General features: G+C 36.2%; 1 protein-coding gene and 1 pseudogene across 4 annotated transcripts in view; both read left to right on the top strand.

The window, feature by feature from the left end:
- DIAPH2 (diaphanous related formin 2) overlaps window positions 1–14,471 on the top strand; it is a 946,398-nt gene that overhangs the window by 889,531 nt on the left and 42,396 nt on the right. The window lies entirely within an intron of this gene.
- On the top strand, window positions 9,361–9,491 carry LOC114207590 (small nucleolar RNA SNORA62/SNORA6 family; annotated as a pseudogene).

The following is a 14,471-nucleotide window of genomic DNA, read 5'->3' as shown; positions in this document are numbered from 1 at the left end:
AAGAATATGTACAAAAATATGATGTCATGGAAAGACCTAGCATCCTTCAAGAAAGGTAAGGAATTGGTGTAACTGGACTATAGTGTTAGTTGTAGGGAGTGGTAGGATACACAAGTGGAATACATATGAGAGATTGAACAGGTGGTAGATGGTAGAGGGCCTTCTATTTCATGCCAAAGAATTTGGGTTTTGTAATATATAATAGAAAGCCTCTATCAATACCCTTGTGAATATTTTTTATCCTTAAAGTAACAAGGAATGAATTTAAATAGTATAGAAAAAATGAACAGTAGTTAATAAAACATCATGCAAAATTGGAAAGGCCATTTTGATTTAGAGAAAATTATTTGAATTATAGAATAATTTTAAGGAAATGAATTTTTATTTATCTCTAGTATGTTCAGGAGCTCTAAGTTAACACATTCAGTTATTCAAACCATTATCTAGTAGAGGTCCTTAAGGATCCAATATTAATGAATATGGCTAAATTGCAATTAGCATATCACTTGTATGTAAATTAATGCTTATAAAGTACTTGAGGGAATTTGAAAAGTTTGTTCTCTTAAGCATTTTAAATATTCTCCTTATAATCTTATTTATATGATTAAGTTTAGATTCCAGGGGAGGAGTTTGCTGAACAAAGGTAAACATCAACCCTAATCCCTGGGCAATTGATGAATTCTGAGTTAGCCACTTCTTATTTATTCAGCAAGTGTATATTACTTAACATCTAAGAACTAGAGTCTGTCTTACGTAGCAAGGATTCAAAGATATGACAGGATACATCACGATCCCTATATAACTGATGATTTAGTTGGGGAAACCAAGGTGGAAACAAATGGTCACGTTAAAATTTGTTGAGCTGGATAATGGTAGTGTATACAGGTTGCTGGGTGAATGCAGTGGAAGAAAGAAACTAACTGGCAGAAGGCAGTAGGCTATCAGGGAAGGCTTTATATTTAGGTTGAAATTTGAAGGATAAAAAGTGGTTTTTCTAGTAGATAAAAATGCCAGACTGTGTAGTCCGTATCCTAGGTATTGGGCACAGGTTTTTAAACAGCTAGGAGAGGAGCCCCTGGGTGATTCAGTTGGTTAAGCATCCAACTCTTAATTTTGGCTCAGGTCATTATCTCAGGGTCATGAGATCAAGCCCCACATTGAGCTCTGCACTGGGCGTGGAGCCTGCTTAAGATTCTCTCTCTCCCTCTCTCTCTGCCCCCCTTCCCCACTTGCAGGCTGTCTCTCAAAATAAATAAAAAGTTGGGAGAAATGAAGCCTATGCCATGAAATTAAAAGTATATGGTTTATGGTACAGATGTGAAGGGGCAAGGAGAGAGATAGGGTTGGGGGATTAGACAACAGCCAAGAAGCGTTCTGATACCAAGGGGTTTGAGCTTTTATATGGCATAGGATCCACAGACAGGTTTCTAAACAGAAGAGGGTCATGATCAAATTCAGGTTTTAGAAAGAGATCTCTGGAAGCAATTTAGAGGAAAAGACTAGAGCAGTGGTTTTCAAACACTTTTTCCTTTATGCAGAGAAAACTTTTCCAAATAAATCTTACATCTAACTAAGAGAAAGGGTAAGAATGGTATTTCATTAGAATAAATGTATATATTCAAATAGAGAACTTTTATTTACTATGAGGACTGCTTCAAACTAAAATGTGTATAATTGGGGGTTACAGATTACAGCTCCTGTGTTACATCAGATTCAGCATCAATTGCATCTGATTTGTTATAGTGTACCATATTGAGACAGTTCTGATTTGCAATGATAAGTTGTTGTAAATAATAAGTTTTAAGCAACTCCCCTTGCCATGTCAAGGCACTCTTATGTTGAAATGATCTAGAAATAAAAAGGGAGATACTGGGGGAAAAAAATCCCTGACAACAATGACAACAGCTCACATAATTTACCATAAATAGAGGCATTCAAAGCTTTTTAAAAATGCTAAAATCATCCATACTATTGTATTACATCTCTAATTTATGTGCTCACTTTTTGTTTCCATGTGCAGAGCAGACACAGCAAATATTTGCTGAATTAAAATAATCAAGAACAAAGTAAAAATTTAAGCAAAAAAATATATAAATAATATGAAACCATGAGGATTTAAAGTCAAAAGTAGCTCTATTCTACAGCAAGACAGATATTCACTGACATTTGTCCTCTAGTCCAATGTCCAACTCTGATTTATACAAACCTGATCTACCAGAAAATTGGGATAGGTATCACATCATAGTAAAAGAGGTCATGCCTTAACAAAGAGACTCATATAAATTTTTATGGGGTTAGAGGAGGGATATCCCTCTCTAGTTTCATTAGAAACTGCTGCTAAGAAGTGTTGGGAACAAACCTCTTCAAATCCTACCTGCCTCTCAGAACCCAGATCAAATTTCACCTTCTCTCTGTGACACACTGATATCTCAACATTTTCTGAGGGTTGCCCACATGCCAGGACCAGCACTAGATGCCAGAGATACAAACATGAAAAAAAGGGTCTCTCCTCTAAATTCCTAGCATCTGTTTTCACCTACTTGCTATCTAATCATTTTTTCCCTCTACATATAAGACTCTAAGTCCAAGTGACAGCAAAATTTCTATATATTTAATTCAACATAGTTTCATTGGCCTCAAGCTTTGTGGCAGGCCCCATGTTAGGTGTTAAAGACAGAAAGGGATCCTCAAGTAGCTTGCAGTCTAACCTGTATGTCTACTACAGTATACATATGAATAGCCAGTTGGCTATGAGGGTAAATCCTTTAATGCTCTGACTAGATTAAGCTGAGATTAAAATGTATATTCTCTTTCTCAACTGTGTCATTTTTTATTTCACTTTCTTCAGCCCTTGAAGATGCCACATGAAGAACCCTTAGGTCCAACTCTAATTATACTTTACACTAACAAGGATTTTATTATGCTAACCATTGCAACAAATCCTTCATATTATGAATATGTAGGGCTAACTTTCACACATTACCATATATCTCAGCATTCCTTATAATTATTTGAGGTAGATGAGGGGGCAAAAAACATTTAATTTTCTATTTTGGGGAATATTTTGTTATTGGTGGTAGTGGCATTGGGATAGTGTTAATGGGGATTTCTTGGTGTCTTTAGTGCTTATCATTATATAACTGCCATATATTATTTTGTGTATTATTTGATTTAGTGTTACCTACTTGGATCAATTTCTTTTTCAGGTTTCTGTATGTGTTTGTTTTGCTTTTGAAGAAAAATCAACAATTAAATTGCCAGTGATAGACATATCAGTAGGACCATTCTTAAGAAATATGGAGAGATAATTTCTCTTCTCTTAAAGTCTGTGAGTTATCTCCACTACAGTGCCCTTTTTTTTTTCTTTTTATTTTGTAACTGGAAGATTGTACTTTTTTTTTATTATGTTATGTTAATCACCATACATCACATCATTAGTTTTTGATGTAGTGTTCCATGATTCATTGTTTGCGTATAACACCCAGTGCTCCATGCAGAACGTGCCCTCCTTAATACCCATCACCAGGCTAACCCATCCCCCCACCCCCTCCCCTCTAGAACCCCCAGTTTGTTTAAGGCACTCAACAATGGTAGGCTACTGACTACTGAACAGTTAACTGCTACCTAGGATGTGTTTTCAGTTGTTGGCTTTTCTAAGTAATTACTTGCCAAAAAGGAAGGGGAATGGATGAAAGTATCTATTCTGACACTGAAATGGAAGTGTTAGTTGACTATATCTGTTACATCACCCTGCACCCATTCAGCATCACTAATCACAATGCTAAGTGACCTTTTACTTTACTGGCATTAAGCTTGTACTGCTTGACCTTTGAGCCTCAAGCAGGCCTTTTCCCAGCACCCTGCTGTATCTTTAGTACTAAACTCTTGAATCATTATCCATCCTGAAGATCTGCCTTGCCTTAGAGGTACTCTGACATTTGCTAAGACTTCCCAGTGGACTTTGCAGACATTTCCAGATCATGACAGTGTCATTTGATATCTTGGTTTTAAACATCATCAGAGTGGCTTGTGCTAAAGAATCTGAACTAAAAAGAAAGTGATAAAATAAAAACAAGACTGTTTCTTCTGTGCTTATTAAGATGGCATGGAAAAAATACTTTGTTTTTTTATTATGAATACAGCCATAAAATCATAAATATTTTTCAAGTGATCAATAGTAGAAAAGATACAAAGTGGCTCATTTGAAAGACGGTTTATCTTTGGATAAGCCTTGCAGTTAATAATACCAATTATAATAAAACTTTATGGTTACCTGATATGCTATTATTTATTAACTAATTTTACAATCTGTGAACATAGTAAGATAAAGCTTCTCTCCTCATTTTGCAGGTGAGGAGACTGAGAATTAGAGAGGTTAAATGACTCATTCCTAGTTTCCTGGCTTGAATGATGCTAAGCAAAATTTGAGCCTCGGATCTCTGAGTCCAAATTCTGTGCTCTTTCCACTATATACTGGTACATCTACTTACAACATGAAATTTGAGGCAGATCATTCAGGAACTTTAACTGGCAAGGCAGCCTGTATTCAGGACAGAACTTAAAACTAAGGTAGCTATTAAGACAACTCTATAATTATTCAGTTCATGTTAGTCTAGGCTGTAGGCAAGGGGAATACATCGGTTATAATTACCTACTCCAACATAACCACTTTGTGGTATACATTCACACAGACACACCCAAAAGTAAGTATAATTGGATTATGCAAATTAATTTTGTATTGGTCCAAAAATAACTCAAACCTTAGAATTATATTTCCTTCACGTACTAAATTAGTTATGACAAAATTTCAAACTCTTGTCTTCATTCTGCTAATTAATTTTTTTCTTAATTCATAATAAACCCTCATACAATTGAAGCACATCTGAAAAGACTAGAAATCTATTTTAGTTATCTTACAATCTGTAAAGGGAGTATTATAAAATTAATAAGGCTTCTTAGAGTAGGAAATAAAGTTTTAAAAATGAAGTAACAATAAACATTAAGCTCTTTAAATATGTAAGAGGGATATAGAATTAGAAAGCAACTTGGGGGGGACCAATTGGAAGGATTGATGACAATGAAAGTAAATGCATTTTAGGATATTTGGCAGATTAATCCTTTAGTTTTATGCCTTCAGAGATATGAGGCCAGTAGCATGTCTAAATCTAGGCTTATATTACCATCTACTTTTCATCAACACTGTGAAGAAAGATGAAATTAAAAAAAAACTATCACTATGTGGAGGATATTTTTAATTGAAGGATAATTTTACATTTACCATTTCTCCTTCAATTTCAAACACTAACACTTTAATTACTTCAAGGAAATAGTTTATTCTATCAGAAAATTAAGGAAACGGAAGTAGGAGTTTGCAGTTGACTCTCAGCTGTTCTGAGTTCACTGAAAGTGAAATGCCAAACTGCCAGGGATAAACTACAGGAAGCTCTCTTGAGGCTCATGAGTGGGCTGAGAAGTGGCAGATGAGGTTACATGTGGGTAAGGTAATGCATTTAGGGGGAAAAAATAAACATTAAATAAGCCAGGCTGCATTCACAGGCTGGCAGGCTGCTGCTTCTCAGTTCCAATCTTGAAAAGGGATCTAGCAGTGACTGGTAACTGTTACCTGAAAAAAAATTATTTCAGGAAGGTACTGTACCCACAGAGGTCAACATTTTGCTGGTCAACATCTGGAAAGAGACTGGCATCTAAACAGAAGACATTCTACTTTCTTAGTACAGGATTAAGGTCCTCCAGACTTAATGTAATTCTGGTTGCCCCCTTTTTTTTAAATTTTATTTTATTATTTTTTTTTAGTGTTCCATGATTCATTGTTTGCATATAACACCCAGTGCTCCATGCAGTATGTGCCCTCCTTAATACCCATCACCAGGCTAACCCATCCCCCACCCCCTCCCCTCTAGAACCCTCAGTTTGTTTCTCAGAGTCCATAGTCTCTCATGGTTCGTCTCCCCCTCCGATTTCCCCCCTTCATTTTTTCCTTCCTGCTATCTTCTTCTTTTTTTTTTTTAACATATAATATATTATTTGTTTCACAGGTACAGGTCTGTGATTCAACAGTCTTACACAATTCACAGCGCTCACCACAGCACATAACCCTCCCCAATGTCTATCACCCAGCCACCCCATCCCTCCCAGCCCCCACCACTCTAGCAACCCTCAGGTTGTTTCCTGAGATTAAGAATTCCTCATATCAGTGAGATCATATGATACATGTCTTTCTCTGATGGACTTATTTCGCTCAGCATAATACCCTCCAGTTCCATCCACGTCATTGCAAATGGCAAGAGTTCATTCCTTTTGATGGCTGCATAATATTCCATTGTATATATATACACCACATCTTCTTTATCCATTCATCTGTCAATGGACATCTTGGCTCTTTCCACAGTTTGGCTATTGTGGACATTGCTGCTATAAACATTGGGGTGCACGTACCCCTTCAGATCCCTACATTTGTATCTTTGGGGTAAATACCCAGTAGTGCAATTGCTGGGTCATATGGTAGCTCTATTTTCAACTTTTTGGGGAACCTCCATACTGTTTTCCAGAGTGGCTGCACCAGCTTGCATTCCCACCAACAGTGTAGGAGAGTTCCCCTTTCTCCACATCCCTGCCAACATCTGTTGTTTCCTGACTTGTTAATTGTAGCCATTCTGAGTGGTGTGAGGTGGTATCTCATTGAGGTTTTGATTTGGATTTCCCTGATGCCGAGCGATGTTGAGCATTTTTTCATGTGTCTGTTGGCCATCTGGATGTCTTCTTTGAAAAAATGTCTGTTCATGTCTTCTGCCCATTTCTTGATCAGATCATTTGTTCTTTGGGTGTTGAGTTTGATAAGTTCTTTATAGATATTGGATACTAGCCCTTTATCTGATATGTCATTTGCAAATATCTTCTCCTGCCCCTTCTTTTTAAAAAGCTGTATCAGATAAGAGAAAGCATTTGCACTGAACCAGCAAATAGTGAGGATTCCCTGTTATGAAAAGCTAAAAAATTAGGGCTCTTCTGTTGGGAAAGATAATGGCTGAGTGAGGCTATGCTCAGAGTCCATCAAATCATAAAATCATAAAAGGTTTGGATAGGATATACACAAACCTGTTTACCAAACCCAAGACTATTGGAACTAAGGAGTATCCTTGAAAGATTACAGAGGTAAACAATGGGGAATGGGAAGTATTATACCTGACTTATGGAATAAGTTACCCCAGAAGTTGTAAAGAAATAGGATGTTTTAAAAAGTAAAGTAATTCAGGTCAATTCATGCATTGTAAACACATTGTTAGCAAATAGAAGGTTAGAGAAGCAGAGGATAAACCATTCTTTTCTATAGAGGTGACTTGCAGGAAATAGAATTGGGAAGCTAAATAGATTATGAGTATGGTATTCTTTAGGTTTTTAGTTTAAAAATTTATTAAAAATAAAAAATGTATCAAAAGGGTTAGTATTGAAGATGGTAATGCATTTTGGATTTCAAAACTCCTTGTTCTTGTCCTACTTTTGACTTCACGTTTGTTTATATAAAACACCATCCTGTCAAAATGATGGACTTAGAAATTCAGGCTCAGTGCTTATGGAGGCACTATGGTGTAATGGTTCAGGTTATAGGGTTTGAAACTTCACTGATGTCCACTGCTTATTAACTGCATGGTCTTGAGCAAGCTTTTTAATTTCTTGGAGGCACATACTCATTTGTAAAATGGCTCATAATACCTACCCTATAGGACTGATTGAAGAATCATTGATATGTAAGATATGCAAGTCACTTAACAAAGTGCATGGCACCTAGTAAACGCTAAGTAAATGGCAGTTCCTGCTGTTATTGTGGGCTTTAGAGCCATGTGTATTATCCTGAATTCAAAAGCTTGTAACAGATGTGATGGATAAGGTGTGCCTCCATTTTCCTAATATGATTTTTTTAAGTTTTTTGTCCATTTTGAATATAGATAGCCTTTTGGAAATGTAGATGACACAATAAAATATCTAATTATGATAATTTTAATTATACAAATGTATTCAAATTGCATATGGTGTGAAATAATATCTTCATGAAGAACTCCTGCTTTCTTCCCCCACCATCCCATTTTGTAAATCAGTTTTGTGCAAATTCTTCACAAATATCTCTGACATCAATGTTTCTATAAGCGTGAGAAGCAATTTTGAGTCACCTAACAGCTTTCTGGAAGACACTACATTCATGTTCATCTAAGTTGTTAAGTAAAGATACAACACTAATCAGTGTATGCTAGCATCACTGTCATTTTGATGTCAAGCCACAAATATCCATTTGCATAACACTAGGTAAGTTGATTATTCCATTCATTCTAAATGTCTATATTTTTTTATCTTCTCTAGGTATTTACTGTATTGCAATTTTAAGTGACCTTTCAAAGTCTTTTTTACAATGATATCAAACAGTTAATAGTATGAAGTCACACCCTGTAAATAATCCTTAGGTCTATGTTACATTTCATTGCCTTTAACTCCCACCCTGATTCTGTAAATTTGCCTCTATAATCACCTAAAACTCGTATTAATTGAGGTCCCAGACTGTGTTCTCTAAAGAGTACTTTAATATTAAAAATAAAATAATTTAGATAAGGCCCCTTACAATTAAAGAATTTATTAAGTACTTGAATATAAGATATTTTCCTTTTTTTCAGAGATATAACTGAAGTGGGGAGGCGGCATGCCTTATATTTAGGAAGATAGGAATATATATTTTTTTGAAAGTTATATCCAATTATATAACCTCGAAAGCATTCAGGTTCTTATTTTTATTCATTCCATATATGTATCAAGTGCTGGGATGAGGCAAACGTATTTAGACAGTGTTCTTGGTGTCATAAGAATTTTCAAACCTTGGAGAATATTTAATTCAAGAAAAATATTGAACACCTACTATGTGCAGAGCATTTGCAGAAAAATATGAGTTGCAACCTCTGTCCTCAATAGCTTACAAACTGGTCCAAGGCAATAAAATAAATAATTCTTACCTGGGAAAGTAAAGAAACTACAACTTTCTTTACTGCTCTGGGGTTCATAGATAGGAGAAGCCATATTCAGTTGAGAAATATCAGAAAAAGCTTTAGGAGGTCATTCATATTTGAGATGAAATATAAAGGATGTGTAAGACAGGCATTTGGAGTAGTCAGAAAGGGGACCAGAGCCTAATAAGGGGGGTGAAATGATGTGAACAAAGACCTGGTAGAAGAAAAGCAAGAAGAAATATTCAGGAACAATGAGTAGTCCAATTAGATGTAATGTTGAATTCATGGGAACAATGGTGATATAAGGCTGGGCTGTGAATGAGATTAGGCTAGATTTTAAAAACCAACTGTGACTGCACATCCTTAGAGCTTAGAGCTGAGGCTACTGGCTGATGAACCCACAAGTGTAGGTAGTGTGCTACACGAGGGGCAAGTCTTTCATTAACACCACAAGGGTCTCTGATAGTAATTCTTTCTACAAATATAATTTAAAAAAACAATTAAAAAGTAAATAAAACTGTGAGGAGACCAAAGTCATCTGGGAGAGAAAAAAATAGATTGAGAAAAATTTTAGAGACTTATCAGAGGAATTGGAGACCATTTGGATATTGGGTTTCAAAGCATTGAAGAATTGGCAATGATTAGGTATATAGCTGTATCATTTAGTTATACAGTTTTGGTGGAGTAATCAACAAATTTGGCCATGTTGATATTATACATAATGTGTGAGGGGCTTGCAGACGTGGCCCAGAAGGCAGTTCACATAAGGAAAAAAAGAGGTGAGGAGAGGAAGTCTACAGGGAAAAAAAAACACATACAATAAATCATCACATGGAAAAATACAACTTTCACCATCAAGTAAAGAAACTCAAATTAAAATAACAGTAAGGTAGAGGGGTACCTGGGTGGCTCAGTTGGTTAAGCATCCAACTCTCGATTTTGGCTCAAGTCATGATCTCAGGGGCCTGGGTCCATGCTGGGTGTGGAGCCTGCTTAAGATTCTCTCTCCCTCTCCTCCTCCCTTTTCTACCCCCCCCCCAGTTCACATTCTCTCTCTCTCTCTCTCTCTCAAAAATAAAATAATAGTAAGGTAGAAACATATCTATTAGAACGTCTAAGCCGAAAGTGAGGTGTTGGGAGAGCTGTAGGGAAACAGGTAATAGTTTGATGGTGGTTCCATCGCATGACAATTCATGGAAATGTCTACACAAAACAATGTTAAGTGAAAGAATTAGCTCACGGGGTGCCTGGGTGACTCAGTCAGTTAAGCATCTGCCTTCAGCTCAGGTCATGATCTCGAGGTCCTGGGATCGAGCCCTGCGTCGGGCTCCCTGCTCAACAGAGAGCCTGTTTCTCTCTCTCCCTCTGCTGCTCCCCCTGCTTGTGCTCTCTCTCTGTCTCTCTCTCTGTGTCAAATAAATAAATACATAATCTTTTATTTAAAATAAAGAATTAGATCACAAGAGAGTATATAAACACTGATTATATCTATAATGTGTGTATGTTGAGACATATTAGAAGAGAATTTGAAGGAATGTAGTTTAATGTGCATTTGCATTTTCTTTCTGGAACAGTTATTTAAGTGCATTGTAATTTGAAAAGAATGAAATGAAAAATGATTCCCCATCATACCCCTAAAACACATACACATACACACGTCTTTGCAAATAGATCGTGGTAAATATGATGTTCAGTGTTTGAGATGTTGCAACATTATCTATAAATCAGGGGTATAATTGAAGTTGTAGTCCCCTTCATTATCTTCCATAAGTCTGATGAGGCATTTTTTGATCACTGTTTATTATAGTAATGAGAAAAGAGGAAATCTTTTCCTCATAAATCCTGACAATCTGCATTTTAAACCTTTCCTCTATATAAATTCTTTCCCCCACTAAATAAATACACAAAACGTAAGCTTATTATTGCTTATTTTCTCTACCTTCCTGTCAATACTCAGTAGCTCATTCTTGACCTTTACCTGTCAGTTGATAGTTGTTCTCCCTTCCCCCAGGTTGGCACACACAGCTAAGGTTCAGATTTATATGCAGCTAACACTGAATGAATTGAATGCCTACTATGTACCACACATTGTTCCTTGGTACTCTATGGAGAAGATTTTATTTGATCTTGATAGTAACCATGTGAGGTCTGAAATATTATCCCTATCCTTGTTTGACAAAAACTAGGCATCAGTTCAGTAGGCAGTTCTCTTCAGAGCCTAGGACATTGCTCTTTTCTGCCATGGTGCTTTTCAAGGGGCTAGTTCCCAACAAAAAGGCACACTGTGTGTTATGGCTTATAGTATAGTTTTTAACATATACAATAATTGTTTAGAAAGCTGCATATTTTTAAGAGAAATCTTTTTTAAAAAAGCGTGCTGCTTTTCCTCATTTAATGTATACTGTTGCTATAAAAATTATTATAAGGGCAGGGTGCCTGGGTGGCTCAGTTGGTTAAGCAACTGCCTTCGGCTCAGGTCATGATCCTGGAGTCCCAGAATCGAGTCCCGCATCAGGCTCCCTGCTCAGTGGGGAGTCTGCTTCTCCCTCTGACCCTCCCCCCTCTCATGCTCTCTCTCTCTCATTCTCTCTCTCAAATAAATAAATAAATAAAATATTTTTAAAAAAATTATTATAAGGGCATATAGAAGATTTGATACAAAGTAATTCAAAATTATATAAGCAGTTTAAGTGGAATCCAAACATGAAGCAAGATTGTCTACTCAATGATTTCAATTAAATAAAACTTATGAGCTGATAAAAAATTGGAAGTTTTATTTAAATTAGTGCATGATGTTTACATGCTAATTACAACAGGAAATTAACATAGCATTACATAATACAACACATAAGGCAAACAAGGAAACTTTTGAAGTAAGGTGTGGGAAATCATAAATAACAAGTGATAAGGACTAAATAGAAGCATCAAGGGGTAATTAGTACAATAAAGTATATTAACTATGAGAATGTTTTCTGACTCATCATATATTATTAAGGCTGCATTGCGATGATTGCAATACTAGCTTCTATGTGACTGCTGGAATGTTACTGAGATTGGAAATGTGCACCAGATGATAACCCATATTTTAAGGTGGGGGAAGGAGGGGGTACTTGTATGAAGCACATAGAAAGATGGATTGAAAAACTGTCTTATTTGAACAAAAAAAGGAAGAGTCTGGGAGGAAAGGTAAATATTTTAGAAATAGGAAATGTGACTATAATGTAATAAGATTCATATATGTAAAGCATGTATACACAGACTTCCATCTTCTTTTGCTTTTAGTCACACTATGTTTGTGGCTCACAGGAGTAAGAAACCTTGATAAGAAAGTAGTTGTACAGGGGCGCCTGGGTGGCTCAGTCGTTAAGCGTCTGCATTCGGCTCAGGTCATGATCCCAGGGTCCTGGAATCGAGCCCCACATCGGGCTCCCTGCTCAGCAGGAAGCCTGCTTCTCCCTCTCGCACTCCCTCCTGCTTGTGTTCCCTCTCTCGCTGTGTCTCTCTCTGTCAAATAAATAAATAAAATCTTTTAAAAAAAAGGTAGTTTTACAGAAAAAGAATTTTGAGTAAAATCAGTGAAAGGAACAGCATTTATAGCATTTTAAAACATATCCAAAAATAAGTGGCATAAAGAATGCATGCAAAAAGGTATTGCTTTCTAGTCAAGTTCTAAATACTTCTGTTGATAATGTACAGCTCACTCAGATTCCAGAGAATAATTGGAAATAGAGACTTTATGAAACAGACCTCTCATTTAACTTTTTCCTCTGACAGTTGGCTTTGAATCATAGTTTATTACCATTCAACCTAAATTAAAATACCCAGCTGACAGCAAAACCGTACAAACAGTATCTCAAATACTAAAACACATATTGTATGTAAGTAACATTAAGATTAGGATAAAGATTGATAAAAAGCAATGACACTGAACATTAACATGATACCAGCAGCTCTGAGCTCCTTCCATCCACAATGTGGAACAGGTTGAAATTACCAGAGAGGGCAGTGCAGTGACTTTTCTAACTTAAATTTGCAAGAAGATGAGCTTGTAACTTTTCAGTCTAAACTATACAGAAATCTAATGCTTTTTAATAAAGATGTGGGGCCAAACATCAAATATATACATATATAGATATATTTATATATGTTTGTGTCTAGGTACATATATCTACCCATCCCAAAGTGTATCTCACTAAGATATTAGCCCAGACAGCTGTGTTCTTTTGTTTTCAGGTCTTTATGTAAATGTGTACTTTAAAGACTTTGTGGGCAGTACATGATATAAATATGTTTTAGGGCCATCAAAATGCAAATTATGGGATATATATATATATAAAACATCATCATTATCAGATTTATATATAGGATCCAATGGACTTTTCCTTACCAAAGAACTAAAATACTGAATGTTGTGTTATAAAATTATGGGAGTTTTAAACTTACTGTTACTCCCTAATTACTGTCTTTAGAATCGTTATCATACAGGATCACCAGAATATCTGTCATATTATCTCTCTTCATGACTACATATTTTATAAAAGTGTGATTATATATTATCCAATAAATGAATGATAGAATAATTATGGTTATATGGTTCATTATCTTATATCCCTTTCCCTACTTTAAGCTTCTCAGTTCCATATCTTCCTTGTGCAGAGTATTTACAACAAGTTAGTTCTCTTCTCTGGAAGTCAGTATCATCATCTATAAAATGAGAGGTTAATCTTCATGTAATCCATAAATTCCCTTCCAGCTCTAAAATTCCATGTTCCTGTGGTTATCCCCAAATTATTATATAAGTTCATGAGGTTCTTTTTAAAAATAGATACCTCAAAAAAAAAAAAAAACACTTTAGTGACCTGCATGAATTGAGAACAGATGTGGTATCAAAAATTCCTTTTTGCTTAAATCTTTTCTTCTAAAGATTTTATTTCTTTATTTGACAGAGAGATAGAGTGAGCACAAGCAGGGGAGCAGCAGAGGCAGGGGGAGAAGCACGCTCCCCGCTGAGCAGAGAGCCCAATGAGGGGCTCGATCCCAGGACCCTGGGATCATGACCTGAGCCAAAGGCAGGCACTTAACCAACTGAGCCACCCAGGTGCCTCTTTTTGCTTGAATCTATGATGAGGGATGAACATGTTTGAAAATGTTTAGCCCAAGAAAAGCAAAAGTACAGGGTTAGTTGGTCTTCAGGTTCCATGATAAAATGGTGACTAGTTTAAACTCTCTTGCTGAAGGACAGACAAAGAGGGAGCAAACTATACCGAATCCTGGAGTGGATAATGTAGTGGTGCATCTAAAATGCTATAAAAGCTGGAGATGCTTAGGGAAGGTAACCATGTGGTGCAAAATATCAACTAATTTCCCTTCTAGAGTGCTTTAAAGCCAGAGAGTCAAAAACTGGGCTAGTAGGGGAGGAGTGCATAGCAAGATTAGAGCTATTTCTCATAATTCGACAGGAAG

The sequence above is a fragment of the Eumetopias jubatus genome, unplaced genomic scaffold (genome assembly GCF_037043125.1).
Source record: "Eumetopias jubatus isolate StellerSeaLion01/CBP00866 unplaced genomic scaffold, mEumJub1_p1.0 scaffold_11, whole genome shotgun sequence".
Taxonomy (NCBI): Eukaryota; Metazoa; Chordata; class Mammalia; order Carnivora; family Otariidae; genus Eumetopias; species Eumetopias jubatus.
Note: the sequence above shows the minus strand (reverse complement) of the source record. Positions and strands in the feature narration are given on the sequence as shown.